Source organism: Pristiophorus japonicus, chromosome 26 (genome assembly GCF_044704955.1).
Source record: "Pristiophorus japonicus isolate sPriJap1 chromosome 26, sPriJap1.hap1, whole genome shotgun sequence".
NCBI lineage: Eukaryota > Metazoa > Chordata > Chondrichthyes > Pristiophoridae > Pristiophorus > Pristiophorus japonicus.
The window spans coordinates 9,108,378-9,130,338 of NC_092002.1; positions in this window are offsets into that span (position 1 = coordinate 9,108,378).

The following is a 21,961-nucleotide window of genomic DNA, read 5'->3' on the forward strand; positions in this document are numbered from 1 at the left end:
CTGTGTTCAAGACAGTGAAAGTTGACCTTTCACCCAGGGTAACTCAGCAAGTGAAGCGAAGTCACTTCTCTGGCCTTTTGCTCAAGGCTGGGCTGGTACTTCGGGGACTGGCGAGGGGGGTGGGAAGTTCTACCGAGGGGGGTTTCGGTTTTCAGTTAATGCACGCAGGGGAGTATCTAAACGCGATGTGCGAAGCATAAATCCTGTTTCCAATTTTTTTGGCAGTTAATAGCTCTCCACTTTCCCACTAAAAGCGGCCGGTTATTCTCATCTCGAGCTTGGCCACTGTGTACGAATCAAAATAAATTGAACTGAATTGAATACTAACGGCTCCTTAAATTGGTACACAGAGAGAGATAGCCCTTCAGCCCAGTGCTGTTAAGTGGAGTATCTGTAAAATGCAGTGAAGCCAATTTTCAAAAGGCAAATGGGGACTAGGAAGTCACTGATGAAGATGGATTTTGTGCACAATCTGAAAAAGGGTTGGCCCATGTTTGGAGGGTTCCATTGTCAGAACCCATTAGAAGCTACTCGTAAAAAGGAAAGAAAGACTTGCATTTATATAGCGCCTTTCACGACCTCAGGGCGTCCCAAAGTGCTTTTCAGTATTTTTTTGAAGTGTAGTCCTTGTTATAACGTAGGGAAACGCGGCAACCAATTTGTGCACAGCAAGCTCCCACAAACAGCAACTAGATAACCCGTTTTCTTTTAGTGATTATGGTTGAGGGATAAATATTGGCCCCAGGACACCGGGGATACTTACCCCTGCTCTTCTTCAAAATAGTGCCGTGGGATCTTTTACGTCCCACCCGAGAGGGTAAACGGGGCCTCGGCACCGCATTGGGAATGTCGGCCTAGATTTATGTGCTCAAGTTCCTGGAGTAGTATTTGAACCCACGACCTTCTGACTCTGAGGCAAGGGTGCTGCCCACTTAGTAGCTCCTCCCCCCTCACTCTTCCGCTTACCGTCCAAACTCTTTTGAAATCATCCTTCGTCCATCTGAGGGAGATCCACCATTTGGAGTTGGGCATCCTCCACAGCGATTGGGTGGCACTCGTGGCTCTCAAACCTGCAGCGCGTCGTACCCTGGGAGTCCGGATGAGCCATCGCAGGAGGCGGCTTTTCTGTGGACCTGATAGCGCCGAGTTGGCTGCCTTGCGTGTTGGTGTTGCATTTCTTGGTGCAGTATAACGTTGGAGCGTCCCGATTGAACTGCGACGGTTGAGTATATGCAACGGTGCACTGTGGAGCCCGTCTCTGCCCCTGCCTCAGCTCATCCACTGCTGAAGCCCTCGCCCATGCCTTTGTTATCTCTAGACTTGACTACTCCAACGCACTCCTGGCCAGCCTCCCACATTCTACCCTATGTAAACGAGAGGTGATCCAAAACTCGGCAGCCCCGTGTCCTAACTCGCACCCAGTCTCGCTCACCCATCATCATCATCATCATCATAGGCGGTCCCTCAAACGAGAATGACTTGCTTCACACCAAAAAGGACCAGTTCACAGATGTTTCAATGAAGGACCAGATATTGCAGTCCTGAACTCCAATCGAAGGGGTGGAAGATGCCTGTGCGTGGATTTTTTTAACGTGTGGTGACCGTTGCACACCAGCCACCACACGGGCTTGACAGAGCTCGGTCTTGGTCCAGTGGCAAGGGTTAACCAGGACAACTGGAGACCTGCTCTGCGCACACATATCGCAGTGTGAGCTGGCCCGTGCTGCCCCCGGGCCCTTCTGGGCCCCGTGCCCTCATTTGCCGCACCTCCGCCACAACCTCTCACCGCTCCTTCGCCACAATTCCGCTCCGATCTCCCACACGCATCCATAACAAACATTCGTCGAACCTCCTGATCACCCCCTGTGCTCGATGACCTTTTTTGCCTCCCAGTTAAGCAACGCTTCAGTTTCAAAATTCTCATCCTTGTTTACAAATCCCTCCATGGCCTCGCCCCTCCCTATCTCTCTAATCCCCTCCAGCCCCACAATCCCCTGAGATGTCTGCGCTCCTCTAATTCTGCCCTCTTGAGCATCCCTGATTATAATCGCTCCACCATCGGTGGCCGTGCTTTCAGCTGCCTGGGCCCCAAGCTCTGGAACTCCCTCCCTAAACCTCTCCGCCTCTCTTTCCTCCTTCAAGACGCTCCTTAAAACCTACCTCTTTGACCAAGCTTTTGGTCACCTGCTGTAATTTCTTCTTATCTGGTTTGGTGTCAAATTTATTTTTTGTCTGATAACACTCCTGTGAAGCGTTTTGGAACGTTTTACTACATTAAAGGCGCTATATAAATACAAGTTCACCTCCCCCCCCCCCCCCCCCCTTCCCCCTCCCCTCTCCACGTTGCAATATGTTGGAGTTGGGGGGGTGACATCAGTGCTCCTGCAGGAAGAGTTGCCAACTCTCCAGGATTACCCTGGAGTCTTCAGGAATTAGAGGTTAATTTCCAGGGCACTGCTTGCGAGCAAGCCCGGGAGAAAAATCACATTTCAGAAAATTGCGGTGTGTTTTTTTTCTGTTCATTTTCTTTAAACACTTTTGTTTCCGAGTTATAAAAATATTGAAAATGGGGAAAAGGCTGTTTGACGTGGGTGGTCTTGTGATGAAACCTCAAGGAATACGTCCAACTAGAGTTGGCAATCCTAAGTACAGGCGAGAGAGAGAGGGGGGTACTTGGTGGAATAGGTATCAAGTCATTACGGCACAGAAGTAGGCCATTCGGCCCATCGAGTCTAGAGCAATGCAGTCAGTCCCATTTTCCCGCTCTATCCCCGTAGCTCTACAAGTTTATTTCCCCCAAGGGCCTATCCAATTTCCTTTTGAAATCATTAATCGTCTCCACTTCCACCACCCTTGTCATGACCACTCGCTGCATAAAACAGTTCTTCCTCACATCCCCCTCGTATCTCTTCCCCAAAACCTTAAATCTGTGACCCCCTTCCTTGTACCATCAGCAAATGGGACCAGCCTTTCTCTGTCTACCTTATTCAAACCCATCATAATCTTGTACACCTCTATCAAATCTCCCCATAACCTCATTTGCTCCAAGGAGAACAACCCCAGCTTCTCCAACCTAACCATGTAGCTAAAGTCCCTCATCCCTGGAATGATTCTGATCAATCTCCTCTGCACCCTCTCGAAAACCTTCTTATCCTTCCTAAAATATGGTGACCAGAACTGGACAGAATACTCTTGTTGTGACCTACTCTTGTTGTGACCTAACCAGAGTTTTATAAAGGTTCAGCATAACTTCTCTGCTCTTGTACTCAATACCACTATCTTTTTATTCCCTCTGATATAATCCAGTAATGCGTAGATATGCCTGTAGTCACGCGCACGTGTGTTTTTTTGGGGGGTAAAGCCAGCCAGCATTTATTGCCCATCCCTAATTGCCCTCAGGAAGGTGGTGGTGGTGAGCCGTCTTCTTGAACCGCTGCAGTCCGTGTGGTGAAGGTTCTCCCACAGTGCTGTTAGGGAGGGAGTTCCAGGATTTTGACCCAGCGACGATGAAGGAACGGCCGATATATTTCCAAGTCAGGATGGTGTGTGATTGGGAGGGGAACATGGAGGTGGTGGTGTTCCCATGCGCCTGCTGCCCTTGTCCTTCTAAGTGGTAGGGGTCGCGGGTTTGGGAGGTGCTGCCGAAGAAGCCTTGGCGAGTTGCTGCAGTGCATCTTGTAGATGGTGCACACTGCAGCCACGGTGCGCCGGTGGTGGAGGGAAGAGAATCGTAATTAGCTCGTACAAGAGAAAGATCTTGCCTAAAGGCATCCCATCTTGTTTTTCTTTTATTTATTCGTTCACGGCACATGTGTGTCGCTGGCAAGGCTGGAATTTATTGCTCATCCCTAATTGCCCCTTGAGAAGATCGTGGTGAGCCACTGCCTTGAACCTCTGCAGTCCGTGTGGTGAAGGTGCTCCCATAGCGCTGACTTTGTCACAGCAGTTTAGGACAACTGAGTGTTTCGCTGGGCCATTTCAGAGGGCAGTTAAGAATCAACCACATTGCTGTGGGTCTGGAGTCACATATCGGCCAGACCGGGTAAGGGTGGCAGATTTCCTTCCCTAAAGGACAGTAGTTGACCATCCGATAGTATCAAGGTTACCGATACTGATGCTAGCCTTTTAATTCCAGATTTATTTAAGTTAATTAACTGAATTTAAATCCCCACCGTCTGCCGTGGTGGGATTTGAACACACGTCTCTGGATTATTAGTCCAGGTCTCTGGATTGCTCGTCCGGTAACATGACCACTATGCCCCCGTTCCCACTAAAAGCCCTTCCCGTACAACAAATGACTTTAGAAGCGTAATCGTGGCGTTGGTAAACGAGGCAGCCCATTTTGTGCCGCCTCAGCAGTAAGATGGCTGGCCAGATTTTCCTGAAGGAGGAATGTTGGCTCGGACGCTCTGTGCCTTTTTACATCTGAGACGGAGACGCATAAACTCCGCACGTCGCATCCCGACAGGGAGCCGTAAGCAAGTGTCAGACACGGTATATTGGAGCGAGTTGCCTGTATAAAGCTGTGCTGCGCGCTGTAACATCTTTTTAATGATCCTGTGGGGAAGCATATTCTCTGCTGTCTCAGTCACCCATTAAATCAATTCCCTATTCACAGACGGGAGCGTATTGAGGAAGACAGGGATCACTGTGTTAATCAGAGCAAGGCGTTAAGTTGGTGTTTGGTAAATACAGGGCTCCCGCTGCAGTCGTTTGTAATCACACGGGACTGGCTCATCACCTGTAGGCCAGTCCCCAGAGGGACGGGAGTGCGTGATCGACAGCAGCACGCCACGAAATGTGGCAACTGCATCTGGAGAGTGTTTTCGCAACAACTGGTGTCCGTTCCAGCTAGTTTAAATTCTTCCGATGAATGGGAACAGCTGCTCAGTACCAACGTGTTCCCGTCACGTGCTCCACAGACTTCCGAACCCGGCGTGCGGAAATGGGCGCCGTGGCTACGGGCTGCGCTCGCCCCCATTTCACACCCGGCTGAATTTTCCCGCAGTGCTTTAACCCTTACCCTGCTGGTTTAAACAGCGACTCTGTACAGTTACACAGTGAGTGACCCTTACCCTGAATAACCAGCGACTCCTGTACAGTTACACAGTGAGTGACCCTTGCCCAGAATAACCAGCGACTCTGTACAGTTACACAGTGAGTGACCCTTACCCTGAATAAACAGCGACTCTGTACAGTTACACAGTGAGTGACCCTTACCCTGAATAAACAGTGACTCTGTACAGTTACACAGTGAGTGACCCTTACCCAGAATAAACAGCGACTCTGTACAGTTACACAGTGAGTGACCCTTACCCAGAATAAACAGCGACTCTGTACAGTTACACAGTGAGTGACCCTTACCCAGAATAAACAGCGACTCTGTACAGTTACACAGTGAGTGACCCTTACCCTGAATAACCAGCGACTCCTGTACAGTTACACAGTGAGTGACCCTTGCCCTGAATAAACAGCGGCTCTGTACAGTTACACAGTGAGTAACCCTTACCCTGAATAACCAGCGACTCCTGTACAGTTACACAGTGAGTAACCCTTACCCTGAATAACCAGCGACTCCGTACAGTTACAGTGAGTGACCCTTGCCCTGAATAAACAGCGGCTCTGTACAGTTACACAGTGAGTAACCCTTACCCTGAATAACCAGCGACTCCTGTACAGTTACAGTGAGTGACCCTTGCCCAGAATAAACAGCGGCTCTGTACAGTTACACAGTGAGTGACCCTTGCTCTGAATAAACAGCGGCTCTGTACAGTTACACAGTGAGTGACCCTTGCCCAGAATAAACAGCGGCTCTGTACAGTTACACAGTGAGTGACCCTTGCCCTGAATAAACAGTGACTCTGTACAGTTACACAGTGAGTAACCCTTACCCTGAATAAACAGCGGCTCTGTACAGTTACACAGTGAGTGAACCTTACCCTGCTGAACAGACAGTGACTCCAATAAATGCTTTGGCCTGTGTTTGAAAGGAGGAGTCTAGGATACATTTGTTTTATGCACACATATGTACGGGGCCCAGAAGAGGCGAGGGCTCAGGGGCAGCACAGGCCAGCCCACACTGCGATATGTGCACGCACTCTGTCCATGCAGCAGTGCAGGTCTCCAGTTGTCCTGGTTAAACCTTGCCACTGGACCAAGACCTAGCTCTGTCGAGCCCGTGTGGTGGCTGGTGTGCAAAGGTCACTACACGTTAAAAAAATCCACGCACAGGCATCTTCCACCCCTTCAATTATAGTTCAGGAATGGAATATCGGGTCCTTCATTGAAACATCTGTGAACTCGTGTGAAAGCAAGTCGAGGGACCGCCTATGATGATGATGATAAGCAGGTTGCCAATGTATGAATGCTGATTCTGTATGTGTATCTACAGTTGATTGTTGTCACTGGTACTCTTGGATGGGGGGCAGGATTCTACCTGTTTGTTAGCCGTGGCTCAGTGGGCAGCACTCTCGCCTTGGAGCTAGAAGGTTGTGGGTTCAAGTCCCACTCAAGTCCCACTCCAGGGACTTGAGCACAAAAATCAACGCTAACGCTCCAGCACAGTGCTGAGGGAGCGCCGCACTGTTGGAGGTTCCGTCTTTCGGATGAGTCGTTTAATCGAGGCTCCGTCTGCACTCTCAGGTGGATGTAAAAGATCCCATGACACTATTTCGATGAAGAGCAGGGGAGTTATCCCTGGTGTCCTGGGGCCAATATTTATCCCTCAATCAACATAACAAAAGCAGATTATCTGGTCATTATCACGTTGCTGTATGTGGGAGCTTGCTGTGCGCAAATTGGCTGCAGCGTTTCCCACATTACAACAGTGACTACACTGCAAAAGTACTTCATTGGCTGTAAATGCTTTGAGATGTCAGGTGCTATACAAATGCAAGTCTTTCTTTTCTTTGACCCAAGCTTTTGATCAGGTGGCCTAATATCTCGCTATGTGGCTCGGTGTCAAATTTTGTTTTGATAATGCTCCTGTGAAGAGCCTTGTGATGTTTTACTATGTTAAAGGTGCTATATAAACGCAAGTTCTTGTTGTCCAGCTTGTGGAACATTGTTGAGGTTGGCCCCCATCCAGGTGAGTGCACGCGGGTCAACTCCTGTCCCTCCAGAGTAGCACGCAACTGCTTCATCTCCAAGCTGTCCTGTGGTGTGAAAGTCATCCTTGCAATTAAATGCCGCCGTATGCAAATGAGTTGCTCTCTTGCCGTCTGCTGCGGTTAGGAATACAACCTTCCTTCCCCCTCTCCCCTCCCCCATCCTCCAACGTACCTCATTGTGGTTTCTGTGGGTCCCGCGAGCTGCCGTTGGATGGGTTGCCCCACCCGATGTGGAACGACGCTGGGTTGAGATGTCAACAGGAGGAGGAGGTTACCCATTAACACGCTAGGAGGTCCTCAGACTGGCGGCATCAGGCACATGACTCCTCGGGCACCACCCAGGGGTAGTCGCCCTTGTGTGGTTGACCAAGCTTTTGGTCACCTGTCCTAATATATCTCTTTACCCGGCTTGGTGTCAGGTTTTGTTTGATAACTCCCCCTGACGTTAAAGGCGCTCTATAAATTCAAGTTCCCTCAATTACTGGGCTCAGCAGTGAAGCCGGGAATCCTCATCAGTGATTCCCATTCGAACAGCGAACCAGGATAAGGGAGAAGATGGAAAAAGAATGCTCTAGATTTTCCCTTTTTCCCCCAAAGATATGACTTCCTTCTGTCCGAGTTGCATTCAAGCAATTGCACAATTGCACCTCTGACAAAGGGTCATCGACTCGAAACATTAACTCGGCTTCCTCTCCACAGATGCCGCCTGACCTGCTGAGATTTCCAGCATTTTCTGTTTTTATTGCACTAGTAACAGTTTGAGGGAGAAGACTTTGGGGTCCACCTCTCCACATGAGGACAGGTTGTGTAGACCAGGCTTGCTTTCCCTTGAGTATGGAAGATAAAGAGGTGATCTAATTGAGATGTTTAAGATCATTAAAGGATTTGATAGGGTAGATAGAAAGAAACAATTTCTTTTTATTCACGCTGGAATGTGGGCGTTGCTGGCAAGACCAGCATTTATTGCCCATCCCTAATTGCCCCTTGAGAAGGTGGTGGTGAGCCGCTTTCTTGAACCGCTGCAGTCCATGTGGTGAAGGTGCTCCCACAGTGCTGTTAGGGAGGGAGTTCCAGGATTCTGACCCAGCCACAATGAAGGAACGGCCGATATATTTCCAAGTCAGGATGGTGTGTGACTGGGAGGGGAACGTGGAGGTGGTGGTGTTCCCATGCGCCTGCTGCCCTTGTCCTTCTAGGGGGTAGAGGTCGCGGGTTTGGGAGGTGCTGCCGAAGAAGCCTTGGCAAGTTGCCGCAGTGCATCTTGTAGATGGTACTTTTTAAAAAAATGTTTTATTCGTTGCCAATCTTTCCAATTCTTTGTCAGACCAACTTGTCAGATCATAAACGCCAGAGGTCACCTTGGGCCCATTCAAGGATCACTCTGCGCCAATGTTTTTGCTCCTAGCCAAAAGGCCTAGAGCCAAAGCACCGTTCCTGGAAGTACTGCAATACCAGGTTCGTGCCATGGAGGTGGATGGGTCAAGCCCCCCACCCACCTCCCTTGTAGATGGTACTGTGGTGGGGGAGAGTCCAGAACAAAGGGGCAGAACCTTCAAATGAGAGCCAGGCCGTTCAAGGGTGATGTCAGGGAGCACTTCTTCACACAAAGGGTGGTGGAAATCTGGAACTCTCTCCCCCAAAAAGCTGTCGAGGTTGGGGGTCAATTGAAAATTTCAAAATTGAGATTGATAGATTTTTGTTGGGTAAGGATATTAAGGGATATGGAACCAAGGCGGAAGGGTGGATTTAAGATACAGATCAGCTGTGATCTAATTCAATGGTGGAATAGGCTCGGGGGCTGAACAGCCTCCTCCTGTTCCTATCTTCCCTTGGTGCATTTCCAATAACCCTGAATCCTATTTATTGACCAGAACCTGTCGAGTTCCTTCTTGAAACCCATTTGTGTTTCTTCCACATACTATATTTGCTATATTGTGTGTTTGAGTACAGTCATGGGCGATCCCTCGAAGGAGGATGACTTGCTTCCACAAGAGTTCACAGATGTTTCAATGAAGGACCCGATGTTCCAGTCCTGAACTCCAGTTGAGGGGGTGGAAGATGCCTGTGCGTGGATTTTACATTTTTTAAAATTTTTTTAACGTGTGGTGACCGTTGCACACTAGCCACCACACGGGCTTGACAGAGCTCGGCCTTTATCCAGTGGCAGGGGTTGAACCAGGATGACTGGAGACCTGCTCTGCTGCACGGACCTAGTGCGCGCACATATCGCAGTGTGGGCAGGTCAGTGCTGCCCCTGGGCCCTTGGCTCTTCTGGGCCCCGTACCCTCATTTGCCGCACCTCAGCCCACCATGTTCCAGTGCCCGGCGCTCAGCTCTATTTATAGCCCCGACCTGCGGTGGTGTTCTCACACAGGTCGGGGCGGCCCACGATATTCCAAGGCCCAGCGCTGTACAGTAGCCTAATGGTATTGCTAATTGAGTACAGTAGCCTAATGTTTATGGTACAGGATTAGCAAGCCAAAGGTTGGGAGTTCAAATTCCCCCCATGACAAATTGAACTCACTAAATCTGGTAATTTATGGGTTAGCTCCAGATACAATAACCATGAAAGCTGCAAGCTTTTATAATTAAAAACCCCAACTGGTTCACTAATGTCCTTCAGGTTAAGTAATTTGCCACCCAACTGCAAGCAATTCGGAAGGCAAATGGCCTGTTGGCCTTTATTGCAAGGGGGTTGGAGTACAAGAGTAAGGAAGTCTTATTACAGTTGTACAGGGCTTTGGTGAGATCGCACCTGAAGTACTGCGCACAGTTTTGGTCTCCTTATCTAAGGAAGGATATACTTGCCTTGGAGGCACTGCAATGAAGTTCATTATATTGATTTATGGGATGCGAGAGTTGTCTTATGAGGAGAGAGTGTGTAGAATGGAGCCTATACTCTCTGGAGTTTAGAAGAATGAGAGGTGATCTCACTGAGACATACAAGGTTCTGAGGGGGATTGACAGGGTAGAAGCTGAGGGGTTGTTTCCCCCTGGCTGGAGAGTGTACAACTAGGGGAGGATCGTATCGGGATAAGAGGTCAGCCATTTAAGACTGAGATGAGGAGGAATTTCTTTGCTTGGAATTCTCTACTCCAAAGGGCTGCGCATGCTGAATCAATGAGATAATTCAAGGCTGAGATCGACAGATTTTTGGACTCAAGGGAATCGAGGGATTATGGGGATCGGGCGGAAAGTGGAGTTGAGGTTCAAGATCAGCCATGATCTTATTGAATGGTGGAGCAGGCTCGAGGGGCCGAATGGCCTACTCCTGCTCCTAGTTCTTTAGTTCTTATGATCTTATGCCTGGTTTGGCTCACACCAGTCCAGTCCCAGATTATGCGGTTGACTCTTAATGCCCTGAGGCAACTAACGGTGGGCAATAAATGCTGGCATTGCCAGCGTCACCTACATCCTGAGAACAAATAAAGAAAAAAATATATATATACATTAATGTGGAACCTTGTGCTAAAATTCTGTCCAGGGCAGCAACATCTCCTTGGATCCAACTTGTCCAAATCTTTCATAATTTTTAAACACTTGTATCATTTTCCCTCTCAATCGATTCTATTCAAGAGAGGAGAGACCCCGGTTAGTTAAGCTTTCTTCATGTGCCAGTCCCTTACGTTCTGGGATTAATTGAGAACAGAAGATGTGATGGGGGGGGGGAGGGGGGGGGTGGTGGTGAAGAATTCCTAATTAGTCTGGGTCAGCTTGTGGTCGCTAATTAGACTCGGTGAGGGGGATGTGGGTGGGTGGGATGGCTAATTGCAATAGCTAGGGGCCACTGCTCAGCGATCGCTAATTAGAGTTGGCTGAGGTTGTGGTTGTGGATTTGAGTTGTTCGGAGGATTGGGGGAGGAATCGCTGGTTGGGGGGAGGAATCGCTGGTTGGGGTGAGGGGGGGCGGTCACTAATTGGAGTGAGAGGGATGGGTGTCACTAATTGGAGTTGGGGAGGGATGGCATTGCTAATTGAATTTGGGGGGACATAGTTAATTATTGAAGTTGAGAGGATGGGTTCGCTAATTGGACTTGGGATGGGGTCACTAATTGGAGGTGGGGGTGACGGGGTTAATTATTGAAGTTGTGGGGATGGGGTCACTGATTGCAGTTGGGTAGGGATGGGATCGCTAATTGGAGTTGGGGTGATGGTATTGGTAATTAGAGTTGGGGGGTGATGGCGTTGCTAATTGGAGTTGGGGGGGATGGGATCACTAATTGATGTACTGGGGAGGCTATGGGTCTCCAATTGAATTTGGTTAGGGGCCGGCATCACTGATTGAAGTTGGCTGGGGCTGGGTTGCTGATTAGTCCAGGGAACCAAGAATACAACTGGGAGCTTTGAAATTCGTGCAGTGCACTGGGTATGACTGTGCAGCGCACCCAGGTAATTGGAGTGAATACTCACTCACTGGTCCTCCAGGAAGACTGTGAGTGTTGATATTCCGGATGGCACCTGCCTGTCGTCAAACCATCCCCTGGGATTACAGGTGTAAATTGTATCTCTTCATTGTGTTGCTGCGAAACTTGCTGCATTTCGGAGCGATGGGAAGGAATGAATGACACCATATTTCGGAGGAGTGAGAGGGAGCTCTATAATCTTTGTGTGCACGGTGCAATCTTCTTAATCTTGTTGTCTTTGGCAGGGCACTTAGGGGTTGTCGCCATGGTAATATGTCCAGCAAGACACTTTAAGCGTGCTTCCAACGGGTGGGTGCGATGCCCATGATTGGCAAGGTGATGATTGTCATCCTGTTGTAACACACGTCCACCCCAAAACCACTCCCGCCATCCCTTGGTTTTCTCCCCCCTCCCCTCGCTCCTGAAAGCACTGACTCTGGCTGGTGAGAACTATAAACTGGCATAAATCAGAAAACTACAAAGGTGTACAACAAGTCCATCAGTGTCTGAAAGACCAGTCAATGTTTTGCGTGAGTAGCCTCAGTCAGAATTAGTCCCGGCTGAAATATTAACCTGCCTTTTACATAAGAACATAAGAAATAGGAGCAGGAGCAGAAGTAGGCCATATGGCCCCTCGAGCCTGCTCCGCCATTTAATATGACCATGGCTGATCTGATCATGGACTCAGCTCCACTTCCCCGCCTGCTCCCCATAACCCCTTATCGTTTAAGAAACTGTCTATTTCTGTCTTAAATTTATTCAATGACCCAGCTTCCACAGCGCTCTGAGGCAGCGAATTCCACAGATTTACAACCCTCTGAGAGAAGAAATTCCTCCTCATCTCAGTTTTAAATGGGCGGCCCCTTATTCTAAGATCATGCCCTCTAGTTCTAGTCTCCCCCATCAGTGGAAACATCCTCTCTGCATCCACTTTGTCAAGTCTCCTCATAATCTTATACGTTTCGATAAGATCACCTCTCATTCTTCTGAATTCCAATGAGTAGAGGCCCAACCTCCTCAATCTTTCCTCAAAAGTCAAACCCCTCATCTCCAGAATCAACCGAGTGAACCTTCTCTGAACTGCCTCGAAAGCAAGTTCCCAAGTACATCAGAGACAACTTGCATTTATGCTACGCCTCCAGCGTAGTGAAACGTCCAAAGCACCTCACAGGAGCGGAATCAAAGAAAATTTGACACCGAACCACTTGAGGGGATATTAAGACAGGTGGTCAAACGCTTGGTCAAAGAAGTAGGTTTCAAGGAGCGTCTTAAAGGAGGTGGTGAGGTTCAGGGAGGGAATCCAGAGCTTAGGGCCCAGGCAGCTGAAGGCACGGCTGCCAATGGTGGAGCGATTACAATCGGGAATGCTCATGAGGCCAGAATTGGAGGAGCGCAGAGACCTCGGAGGGTTGTAGGGTGACAGAGATAGGGAGGAGTGAGGCCATGGAGGGATTTGAACGCGAGGAGGAGATTTTGAAATCGCGGTGTTGTTGACCATCCCGGTTCTGGTTTACCGGGATTTTGATACCAGGTCTATGAGCGTGATCCAACTCCACTTTCAATTTATTTAACTTCTCGTCCCACCTTGCTTTGGGCGACAGAGCTGAGATAAGCAGCTCACTCAGCAGCAAATGTCGCGGGGCATCGGGGATGGGATGGGGCCATGTTGGTGTGGAAAGATTATAATCTGTTTGTTTCACAATGCCATTATGTGGGACATAGCAACAGGAGGAGGAAACTATTGAACCCCTTGTGCCAGGTCCACCAATCAATCTGATCATGGCCGAGGGGAGTAGTCCTGTGGTCTATCACCCCTTGGTCAAGTAGCCTACCAGTCCTCAACTGGTCATGACTGGCGATCGACCAGTGCACAGGAAAATATTCCCCAGCAAAGAGCCGGCACCTTGAAAGGGGATCGGAGGAAATTGGCAAAAACAGGAAATAAAGAATTGGTTAGACAGTTTTACTCTCAAATATAATATATCTGACACTCCGACGCTCTCCCCCCCCCCCCCCCCCGCCGCGCTCCCGTCTCTGACACACTCACACTTCATCTCTGACACTCCTCTGACACACTCACACTCTCGTCTCTGACACTCCCACACTCCCGTCTCTGTTGTGGGCAGAGGGGCTAACCTGGGGACCTGCGGAAGACGAAAGCAAACACTTGCAGACCCTGTGCGAATTATTACCTTCTCTCGCAGCGTGTGAGCCGCTGCCTCTCATTGTCTTTGGGATGGGCTGGCTCGCCGCTGGCAGGAATCATGAACCCTGCACAATGGCCGCGATGTTTGGTTCATAGATGTGCATTTATCTAATTGTGTCAGGCTTAATACAATTTATAATGAGCTTGAGTAGTCTCCAATCCAGCTCCCAGTGGAGATGAGCTGGCGGTGAGAATCTGCCCTCAAATCCATCGCTAATTGGGTATAATTCAACAATCTCACTGACTGGGGGCCACGAGTGTAGAGAGAGCTGAATGGAACATGTCACCCTCATGCTGTGTGGGCTGAGATAGACTTGTGGGGTGAGGAGGGAAAACAGCTCTGTTACATTTAGCTGGGTTAATCCGAAGCCACGATTCCAACACCATTTCGGTCGTGTTCAATTGTCATATTTGTATCGTCAAAAAAAACCGTCAGTGAAGAAGGAATGATGCACATTTCTCTTCCTTCCCTGTCATTAGGGGTCTGGCCAAATGTTGGGGTTTGGTTTCTGTGGAGCCAGACAGACCAACTTGCATTTATATAGCGCCTTTCACATCCACCAGACGACTCAAAGCGCTTTACAGCCAATGAAGCACTTTTCGGCGTGTAGTCACTGTTGTAATGTGGGAAACGCGGCAGTCAACTCGAGCACAGCAAGCTCCCACAAACAGCAATGTGATAATGAGTGGATAATCTGTTTTTTTTTTCATGATGTTGATTGAGGGATAAATAATGTCCCCAGGATACGGGTGATAACTCCCCTGCTCTTCTTCGAAAATAGTGGCTATGGGATCTTTTACGCCCACCTGAGAGGGCAGACGGGGCCTCGGTTTAACATCATCCGAGAGAGAGGGAGAGAGAGAGAAAGTGCCTTTCACGACCACTGCACTGACAGTGTCAGGCTAAATTTTTCTGCTCAAGTCCCTGGGGCGGGACTTGGACCCAAGACCTTCTGACTCAGAGGCGAGAGAGAGTGCTGCCCACTGAGCCACGGCTAACAAAGCTAGTTTTTTTTCCTGAAGGCAGTTGGCGGCACGCTGTGCCGTGTGACCATCCGATGCAGCGGTGTTTATTAACGATTCGTTTTCCGCGACACGAGAGCGGCGTGTTCAAGGCCAAGCTTTACTCTACTTGATGCATGTGGTTGAACGCTCCATTCATAAATTCTGTATTTGAAGCTTTCAAGGTTGTACCTGTGTGTGTGTGTGTGTGTGTGCGCTTTTTTTAATATATCAGCAGCATAACTAAGACTGCCTATTTCCACCTCCGTGACATCGCCCGTCTCCGCCCCTGCCTCAGCTCATCCACTGATGAAGCCCTCATCCATGCCTTTGTTACCTCTAGACTTGACTATTCCGACGCACTCCTGGCTGGCCTCCCACATTCTACCCTACGTAAACTAGAGGTGATCCAAAACTCGGCAGCCCGCGTCCTAACTCGCACCAAGTCCCACTCACCCATCACCCCTGTGCTCGCTGACCTACGTTGGCTCCCAGTTAAGAAACGCCTCAATTTCAAAATTCTCATCCTTGTTTTCAAATCACTCCATGGCCCTCGCCCCCTCCCTATCTCTGTAACCCCCTCCAGCCCCACAACCCCCCGAGATGTTTGCGCTCCTCTAATTCTGCTCTCTTGAGCATCCCTGATTATAATCGCGCCCCCATCAGTGGTCGTGCCTTCTGTTCCCTGGGCCCCAAACTCTGGAACTCCCTCCCTAAACCTCTCCACCTCTCTACCTCTCTTTCTTCCTTCAAGACTCTCCTTAAAACCGACCTCTTTGACCAAGCTGCGCTAATTTTTCCTCCTGTGGCTCGGTTTCAAATCTTTATCTCATAATACCTAGTCTTTCGGATGAGACATTAAAAAGAGGCCCTGTCTGCCCTCTCAGGTGGACATAAAAGATCCCATGGCACTATTTTTCGAAAAGGAGCAGGGCAGTCACCCTGGTGCTCTGGTCAGTATTTATCGCACAATCAACAGAACAAAAAACAGATTATCTTGTCATTATCACACTGCTGTTTGTGGGAGCTTGCTGTGCACAAACTGGCTGCCGTGTTTCCCACGTTACAACAGTGACTACACTTTTAAAAGTAATTAATTTGGCTTTAAAGCCTTTGGGACGTCCAGTGGTTCTGAAAGGCGCTATATAAATGCAAGTCTGTTTGTCTATCCTTTCTTTCTCTCTCTCTCTCTCTCCCCCCATTCCCTCCCTCCCTCCCTCTCCCTCCCTCCCTCCCTCCCTCTCCCTCCCTCCCTCCCTCCCTCTCCCTCCCTCCCTCTTCCTCCCTCCCTCCCTCCCTCTCTCTCTCTTTCCTCTCTCTCTCTTTCCTCTCTCTCTCTTTCCTCTCTCTCTCTTTCCTCTCTCTCTCTTTCCTCTCTTTCTCTTTCTCTCTTTCTCTTTCTCTCTCCCTCTCACCTTTCTCTCTCTCTCTCTCTCACTCTCTCTCTCACTCTCTCTCTCTCTCTCTCACTCTCTCTCTCACTCTCTCTCACTCTCTCACACTCACTCTCACTCTCACTCTCATTCTCTCTCTCTCTCTCTCTCACTCTCTCACGCTTTCTCTTTCTCCTTCTCCTTTCTTTCTCTATTTCTTTCTCTATTTCTTTCCTTCTTATGAACCGCCTTGGGACGTTTCACTGCATTAAAGGCGCTATATAAATACAAGTTGTTGTTGCTATATATACAGAAACATTTGTTGCCGGTTGAAAATGGGAAGGGTAAAGCTGTGCAACAAAAGATTGGGAGTGAATTTGCTGATCTGATCGAACACAGAGACTGAAGGTCTCTAGGGCAAAGTAAATGAGCTTGACACATCGGAGCGGCCAATCTAGTAGCTGTTTGATTGCCTATTGCTTCTCCAGGGTTTTCAATGATTCAGACTATAAAAAGACAATGTATTAAAGGTCAAGCGATCAGGATTCGTACCTTCGCTCAAACAACGCGCTCCTGTCAACCCGGGGATGTCATAATATCCCGAGTATTGATGGATGATTCCATCCTCTCGCCCTCTCCGAGGGCACTGACTCTCACTGGGGGGTGGGGGTACAGGGCCCACTCTCCTCAGCACGGACCACACCCGCGTGTGAGGCAAGGCGGTGACTGATGGCTATTCAACTGTGGAGGAGCACTGCAGTTGAATCACGTCTGTCTCTCTGTTGGGGTCTCTCACGCATGCACGCGCACACAACCGGGCACGCAGACACACACACACACAGACAAACACACACATGGCAGGCGCACGCATGCACGCAGATGCACGCATGCAGACACGCGCACATGCACGCAGACACACGGCACATGCAGCCATACACGCAGACATGCACACGCGCAGACACATGCAGACACACGCACACGCAGACACACACACCAATGTTCCTTCTAATTTGGTTTCTCATGCGTGCACCCATTACGTTTGCTGTGCAGTATCTCTTCAAGCGACAACAGCTGGTGGGCGACCTACGTGGGACCTCCGGCCACACAAACGCGCACCTTTTGGTGCTCAAAATCATGAGGGGTCTGGACAGAGTAGATCGAGGGAAACTGTTCCCATTGGCGGAAGGGTCGAGAACCAGAGGACACGGATTTAAGGCGATTGGCAGAAGAACCAAAGGCGACATGAGGAAAAACTTTACACAGCGAGTGGTTAGGATCTGGAATGCGTTGCCTGAGAGGGTGGCGGAGGCAGACTCAATCGCGGCTTTCAAAAAGGAGTTGGATAAGTCCCTGAAGGAAAAAATTTGCCGGGCTATGGGGAAGGGAGGGGGAGGGGGACTGGCTGAGGTGCTCTTGCAGAGAGCCGGCCGACGGGCCGAATGGCCTCCTACTGCGCTGTAACCGTTCTATTATCCAATTCTACCTTAGGAGGAACATTGAAGTCCAGACGCATGGACACACATGTACATATACACACTATCTCCTTCCTTAATACATAGAAACATAGAAACATAGAAACATAGAAAATAGGTGCAGGAGCAGGCCATTCAGCCCTTCTAGCCTGCACCGCCATTCAATGAGTTCATGGCTGAACATGAAACTTCAGTACCCCCTTCCTGCTTTCTCGCCATAACCCTTGATCCCCCGCGTAGTAAGGACTTCATCTAACTCCCTTTTGAATATATTTAGTGAATTGGCCTCAACTACTTTCTGTGGTAGAGAATTCCACAGGTTCACCACTCTCGGTGAAGAAGTTTCTCCTTGCTTAAATCCCAACTCTTTGACCAAGCTGATTCTCACTCCTCCCAATCTCTTCCTCTTTGTTTCAATGTCCATTCCCCCCACACACCACACCCCCCCCCCCCCACTCCTTTGTAAAGTGCTTTGTGATTTTTCTTTTTACATTAAAGGCGCTATCTAAACGCAGGTTGGTGGCGGTGAATAGTCTTTAAGCACCGCACCCATGCCTGGCTTGGTTTAAAAAATAAATTGGAGTTTTGAAGTTTTAATTGCAATCCAGAGATTTGAGCCCATAATCTAGGCTGACACTCCCAGTGCAGTACTGAGGAGGTGCCGTCTTTTGGATGAGAATTTAAACCGAGGCCCTATCTGCTCTCTCAGGTGGACATAAAGGATCCCATGACCACTATTTTGTAAAGAACAGGAGAGTTCTCCCCAGTGTTCTGGGGCCAATATTTATGCCTCAATTAACAGAACAAAAAAACAGATAATCTGGGTCATTATCTCATTGCTGTGTGTGGGAGCTTGCTGTGCGCAAATTGGCTGCCGCGTTTCCTGCATTACAACAGTGACTACCCGTCAAAATGTAAAGCGCTTTGGGACATCCTGAGGTCAGTGAAAGGCGCTATATAAATACAAGTCCTTCTATTTTTTTTCTTTCTTTGTTCTGGTCTTGGGAGAGGGACCTCGCTCAAGATGATGCCACTTTGTGGTGTCTGTGACACCTCGTCAGAGGGTGGGCCGGGGGGAGCGTTGCATTAGGACACGGTTGCGCGCACTGAGCTTGGTCCCGTGTGTCTCCACGCTGGCGTCGTGGTTCCAATGTTCGTCACGCTCGTGGGTTGACTTGGCTGAAGGGGTTTATCAGGCCAAAGGCAGGAGGGCTTTGGTCCAGTGGCAGATCGCGAGACCGGGGGGGGGGCGTGGGGGGGGTGTGAAATGTGGTTCTCTGCTACCACCAGAACAAGGCAGAACATAAGAAATAGGAGCAGGAGTGGGCCATTCGGCCCCTCGAGCCTGCTCCGCCATTCAAGAAGGTCATGGCTGATCTGATCATGGACTCGGCTCTACTTCCCTGCCCGCTCCCCATAACCCTTCACTCCCTTATTGTTCAAAAATCTGTCTATCTCCATCTTCAATATATTCAATGACCCAGCCTCCACAGCTCTCTGGGCCAGAGAATTCCATAGATTCATGACCCTCCGAGAGAAGAAATTCCTCCTCATCTCCGTTTTGAATGGGCGACCCCTTATTCTGAGACGATGTCCCCCAGTTCCAGATTCCCCCACGAGGGGAAACATCCTCTCTGCATCTACCCTGTCGAGCCCCCTCAGAATGTTATACTTTTTTAAAAAACATTTTCGTTGCCAATCTTTCCAATTCTTTGTCAAATCACAAACGCCAGAGGTCACCTTGCACACATCAAGGATCACTCTGCGCCAATGCTCTTAGCCAAAAGGCCGAGAGCCACTGCACCGTTCCTGGAAGTACTGCAATACCAGGTTCGTGCCATGGAGGTGGATGGGTCAGGCCCCCCACACACCTCTGTGGAGGTGGATGGGTCAATCCACCCCACCCACCTCCTATTACGTTTCAATAAGATCACCTCTCATTCTTCTAAACTCCAATGAGTACAGGCCCAACCTGCTCAACCTTTCTTCATACAACAACCCCTTCATCTCCAGAATCAACCGAGTGAATATTCTCTGAACTGCCTCCAATGCAAGTACATCCCTCCTTGAATGCGGAGAGCAAAACTATAGCAGTACTCCAGGTGGGCTTGGCGTTAACCTTGGCCTTGCGACATGCAAGTGCCTCGCGTTACGAGGTTATTTCAATGTCACTAAAGCAACAGTCAATCGACTGTCCTCTTGCAAGCAGAGTTGTTTGAAGGTCCTTGTTTCGGACTTTGCTATCTGGCTGCTAGATCTTCATCGCTCCATCCAGGGCTGGATTAAGGGCCTGATAGGCCTGGGGCAAACTGACCCAAAAGGGCCGATAATTATGTTTGTTTATGTTCATTACATTCCGTATATGATTCTGATTCTGAGTATGAAAACATAGGCCAGTATATTCAACAATGAAAGCATATTTTCTGAATCAAGTAGGTATATGTTAGTGTCAGCTAACGGCTCAGTGGGCCACACTCATGCCTCTGAGTCAGAAGGTTGTGGGTTCAAGTCCCACTCCAGGAACTTGAGCACAAACAAAATCTAGGCCGACACTCCCAGTGCAGTGCTGAGGGAGCACCGCACTCACTATTGGAGGTGCCATCTTTTGGATGAGGCGTTAAACTGTCTGCTCTCTCTGGTGGACATAAAAGATCCCATGGCATTATTTCGAAGAAGAGCAGAGGAGTTCTCCCCGGTGTCCTGGGGCCAATATTTATCCCTCAATCAACATAACAAAAACAGATTACCTGGCCATTATCACATTGCTGTTTGTGGGAGCTTGCTGTGCGCAAATTGGCTGGCGCGTTTCCCGCATTACAACAGTGACTACACTTAATTGGCTGTAAAGCGCTTTGAGAGGTCCGGTGGTCGTGAAAGGCTATATAAATGCAAGTCTTTCTTCTGGTAACATTGCAATACGAGATTCAAAATACATAGTTCCTCTCTTATTGTCTATTCTATTCAACCTATTTGGGAAGCCTTATATTTTTTTCCCTACATTTATTCGATGGGCCTGGGGCTGCATCGAATAAATGTAGATGGGACCCCATCTGCCCCGGGGTTAATCTGCCCCTGGCTCCATCATTGGAGGCCGTGCCATCATGTCCCTACGTCCCAAGCTCTAGAATTCCCTCTCTAGACCTCTGCGCCCCTCTCTCTCCCCTCCTTTAAGACCTACCTCTTTGACCAAGGTTTTTTGGTCTCCTGTTCTAATATCTGTCGAATTTTGTTTGATAATCGCGCCTTTGGGTCATTTTACTACGTTAAAGGCGCTATTTAAATGCAAGTTGTTGTAGACAAGGAATACAACGAATATCAAAAACTGAAAGAAAATATCAGTCTTTTGCAACAGTCACAAACCTCGTTACTTGGGGGAAAAATGTATTTGAACTGCACATTTGTTTAAAAAGCATATTGTGGAACACTCAATGTTTAATTGTGATGTGAAAATTCATTTAAAAAAAAGATGTTGATTGCCATCTTAATCCTTCTTTAATTCTCCAGTCATAATCCTCAGAAGGAGGTTTAAAGGCCGATTTAAAATCCTGGTCACGATTATAGTTTGCCCACTGTCCCTTCTGAGCGATGGTTTATGTTCCTCGTTTTCTGTTAACTGTCTGGCACTTACACAAAGGTTACAGTTTTTTTTTCCTTACCATTTTGGAGTTCTTTTACTTTATTTTTCAGTGGCTCTGATGTTCAAGGTCATGGAGAGGAACTGAATTTGTTTTTTTGTACGACAGCAAAAGATACTGCCGATGTGGACAATCAGCTGGTCGGGCAGCGTCTGCGGAGAGGGAAGCGGGGTTAGCGATTCAGGTCGCGCGCCCGTACATCCTTTTTTCGAAGATGGTTTCTGTACCTGTAGTGAGGTGCAGAGTTTGAAACATAGAAAATAGGTGCAGGAGTAGGCCATTCGGCCCTTCGAGCCTGCACCACCATTCAATAAGATCATGGCTGATCAAGCAACTTCAGTACCCCATTCCTGCTTTCTCTCCATACCCCTTGATCCCTTTAGCCGTAAGGGCCACATCTAACTCCCTCTTGAATATATCTAACGAACTGGCTTCAACAACTCTCTGTGGTAGAGAATTCCACAGGTTAACAACTCTCTGGGTGAAGAAGCCTCTCCTCATCTCGGTCCTAAATGGCTTACCCCTTATCCTTAGACTGTGACCCCTGGTTCTGGACTTCCCCAACATCGGGAACATTCTTCCTGCATCTAACCTTTCCAGTCCCGTCAGAATTGACATTCCCGGGCGGCTGCCACACACATGCAGAATTTCCGGCAGGGGTCTGTGGATAGTTACGCGGAGCAGAAGGTCCCCGGGGTGGTGACTTTTTTTTTCCCCCCCCCTGTCTTTAGCCCAGGGAGTGGGTAGCACTCTCGTCCTGC